The sequence below is a fragment of the Pinus tabuliformis genome, chromosome 2_2, assembly GCF_031772625.1.
Source record: "Pinus tabuliformis cultivar Carrire ecotype Pingquan chromosome 2_2, CPIR1, whole genome shotgun sequence".
Taxonomy (NCBI): Eukaryota; Viridiplantae; Streptophyta; class Pinopsida; order Pinales; family Pinaceae; genus Pinus; species Pinus tabuliformis.
In genome coordinates, this window is record NC_142300.1 from 1245728122 (window position 1) to 1245732640 (window position 4519).

Genomic DNA, 4519 nt, shown 5'->3' on the forward strand with positions numbered 1-4519 from the left:
TTTCCAATTGATTATTTAGTGTTGTGTGTGAGATCAACAAATGTAAAGGACATTGGCTATCGCTGCCTAAGTTCTCAGATTGTGGATCTTATTTATGCTTGATTTAATTTATATCAGTTAAACAAGGATAGAGTTTTGCTGTTCAATCCTATTTATAGAAGTAGATGATGTTCCATTTCTTGTCATTCGAAAATCATCATTGCTTTGGTGTGCAGAAGGTCTGAGACTGTAGTGAACATTGACATATGCTGTCTAGTTCCCAGTTTGATGGTCCTTCGTTTGAGTGCCTTCTTAATTGCATCAGTTTACAGAGGGAAGATTTACTGTTAATGTACCCTCGACTGATAAATTGTTGTAGTTTTCTGAGTGAATGATTTAAGTTTCAGAGTGATAAGTTTCTTTTAATTATAAGTAGATTTTATTTCCAGCGTTCATTTACTTTTGGATTTTAAGCACTATACTGCAAAACATTACTCTTGATTAAATAGTCGCCTCAGATTGAGTACACTCTTGAAATAAAAAGTCGTCCTTAGGTTAACAATTAATGTGAAGATAATTAGAGGTGAAAAAGACCCTTTTTATCGCTCGACACTTGTCCAAAAGAAGGAACGATGAGTGCGAGCATAAGTCTTACAAAAGCTTGAATGGCTTGCAGTGGGAGATGAGTGCAAGTCTACCAAAATGCACCTTTTGAGGGTGGATGTCGGCGATATCACTACTTGTTCCTTGTAGAAAAGAATCTCATCCTTCCAAGAGTAGCCTGCTGTGGAATTTGGATTTGCTTGCAAGTTATGAATGAGTTGGGAGAGTGAAGGATGTGAAAACCATTCCTTGCGAGCTTCTTCAATCCACTCTGGAATGGGAAGAGATATTGCTAGCAGGGTGTTTTCCTCCTCAAATTGGCGTGATAAAGCATCTGCTACGACATTTTCACGCCCTGTCTTGTAAATTATCTCATAATCGTATCCCAACATTTTGGCTAGGCATTTATTTTGTTGTGGCGAGGATAGGCATTGCTCCATGAAATATTTAAGGCTTTGATGTTCTGTGCAGATTTAGAAACGCCGCCCCAATAAGTATGGTCACCAGGTATCCACTGCATGTAAGATGGCCATCATCTCCTTCTCATAGGTAGATTGTCCCATATGTTTCCCACTTAGTTGTTGGCTAGTGAAGGCCAAGGTTCAACCTTCCTGCATTAAGACAGCCCCAATACCCATACCTGAAGCATCAAATTCAATCACAAAAGATTTGGTGAAGTCAGGTAGTGCCAATACGGGAGTGGAACACATGGCATGTTTGAGAGCTATAAACGCCTGTTGTGCTTCATCATTCTAGAGGAATGAATTTTTCTTGAGAAGGTGAGTGAGGGGTCTAGCAATGAGACCATAATTGTAGACAAATTTGTGATAATAATCGATGAGACCCAAGAATCCCCTCAAACTCTTCGCGGTCTTTGGTTGGGGCCAATCCTGCATTGCCTGGATCTTTTTGGGATCCACCCTGACAACTTCACGCCCCACAATGTGACCCAAATTCTGGACTTCTTTCATGCCAAAAGAGCACTTGGACAATTTGACAAATAATTTATGTTTCCCGATGAGTTGCAAGAGCAGGTCTACATGCTGAAGATGTTTTTCCCAAGTGAGGTTGTAGATGAGAATGTCATCAAAGAAAAAAAGGACAAATTTTCTGAGATATGGTTTCAGCAGGTGATTCATGAGGCTCTGAAAAGTGGATGGGGCATTACAGAGACCAAATTGCATGACCAAGAATTCATAATGGCCTTCATGAGTTCAAAAAGCAATCTTCGAAATGTCTACTTCTGTCATGCGAATTTGGTGATAGCCCGAGCGAAGGTCTAGCTTAGTACAGAATTAAGCCCCATTCAGTTCATCCAGCAAATCATCAACAACCGAGATGTGGAATTTATCTTTGACCGTCAGCTTGTTGAGGGCCCTGAAGTATGGACACATACGCCATTCCCCATCTTTCTTTAGCACCATGACCACAGGAGATGAATAAGGACCAATGCTAGGACGAATGACACCGGCTTCCATGAGTTCCTTGATGATTTTGTCAATTTCATTATTTTGGGTGAAAGGGTATCTATATGGGCACAAATTGAGTGGTTGTGCCTCTGGGACCAAAGTAATGCTATGATCATGTTCCCCTTTCGATGGTGGAAGCTCATGAGGTTTGTCAAAGACCTGCAGATGGTTGTTTAAGACCTGTTGCATCTCAGGATGAATATGAAGAGTAGGGGGCTTGAAGGCCTAAATGGCATTAAATTGGGCAATAACTCCATGGTGGCCCTTTTTTAACAACTTTTCCATCCGATGCAAGTTGAAGATAGAAGGAGTACTTGCTTGGAGTCCACGAAGGGTATGCGTGTGGTCATTCTGCTTAAAGCTCATATATAACTCCTAGAAATCCATTGTGATTGGGCCGAGTGTGCGAAGCCATTCAACACCCAAGACAATGTCACACCCACCCATGTTGATGGCAAACATGTGGGTCTTTAGGTGGTAATCTCCCATCTGAAGTTTGATATTTTCACAACAGCCGTCACATTTCATTGTCCCCCCATCAGCAATCTGTACCTAGAAATTAGAGACTTCTCTGACAAAACAATGCACACGTTCTGTGACTCCCTAATGGATAAAGTTATGTGTGCTGCCACTATCAATCAAGACTACTACAGGGTGATGTTTAATAAAACCTTTGATTTTGAGAGTTTGGGGAGAAGAAATGCCTGCCAAAGCATGGAGCGAGATAACTGGTTCTTCTGGTGTAGCTGGGAGCTCATTGTCCTGCTGGTTGTCCTCATCTTCCTCCTCTGGTCCCTCAAAGGATGGGGGTTCCTCAGATGAACTGTGATCAGTAGCATCAATTTGAATGAATTTGGGTTCCTTGCATTTATGCCCTAGGGAGTATTTGTCATCACATTAGTAACACAATCCTTGCTTTCTTCTTTCCGCCATTTCTGCTGGTGACACCTTTTGAACCTTAAGTGTTCGGGTAGTGCCCAGAGACTGGGTGGGGTGTCCCTTGGCTATGAAATTTAGACGAGGCAACTGGGCTGCTAATGCGTGTTCCACTTCGTGAGCCGTTGTGCAAGCTTCCAGCCTTGTGGGTGGGTGGTGCATCCGGACATAAGCTTGGATGGCGTCTTTGAGACCACTGATAAAACATTCCAAGTAGAATTCATCTGCAGACCTCCTGTGCAGAAGGCTAATTTCTCAAAGGCTATAATATAGTCGTGTATTATGCCTGTCTGTCTGAGCATAGTAAGACAAACCAAAAAATTGGATTCATGTTGAAAGCGTTCACAAAGGGATTTTGAGAACGCCTGCCAAGTAATTGGCCTTGCATAGAATTTTTGATGCCACTGTCACCATTGCCATCCTTCTTGGTCCAAGTAAAGGCATCCCACATGTAGCTTAGTCTCATCATCTCTGATGTGATTCAGCATGAAATATTGGTCCATTGTGATAGCCATATTGCCAAATTAGAGTCATCAAATTTGTACATGTCCAACTTGGATGGTCGAGGGTGGGAATGTTGGTGGTTTCCATGGAAGTGAAGTGACTAGATTCTCCTTCATGGTCTTCACTAAAATCATATGCCTCTGACTGTACTGCTAACTTGCCCTTTGTGAATGTGTCGTTCAATGTCTGGATCTGCCTTGATAGTTGCTCCAACCTGTTTTCAAGGGATTCCATCTTCTTGTTGGCCATAGCTTGAGCTCTGGTTTCTACCATACACAGATTTAGTTCACTTGTCGTCACTGTGAAAAATTTGGGACTGCCCAAAAATTGAAGCTGACAAGTGAATGTTACCACCTCGCTCAGCCCGTTGTCCTGATTCTTATGGGCTAAGTCTCTTATAAGCGTCCCGGGAGGGCCTCAATTTTTTTATTTTTTATTATTTATTTATTTTACTCTGAAAGGAGTTTTACTCCCCACTTATCAATACTGCAGTAGCCAATTCCCAAAAAAAGTTAATCCTGCCCAATGTCCTGCAAGAATCACCCCAAGATATAGGAGCCACAAGCCTCCCTGCACAAATGGTCAGATCTGTCTGTGAAACCCTCAACTGCAAAGTGTGAGTAGGAATGCGGCAGTGACCGAACTCTCACTGCTAGATCTGATTGTTATTCTGGTTGATCTTATTATTGCGGCGGCGTAGAACCCAACCTGCTAGATTTAATCTGGCAAAGAAGATGATGGGAGATCTTTAGAGAGACAAGGGAACTATGGTCTCAAGGAGTGTCAGGTGCTACAAATCGCAATATACATAAGGGTCCAACAGTAGTACTTGGCCCAATATTTCAGGGCACTAACTAAGGAGGATCAACCATACCCTTAGCCGTACTACCCGACTACCCTATCGTACGCACGAGTAATCTCCCTGAGTGTTGTTCTCGGTGTACTGTAGCAGCAATATGGCCGACGATTTATCTATGGCGAGGTTTCAGGTGAGCCAAAGGGGCTTCCGATATACCCAGAGGGTACGT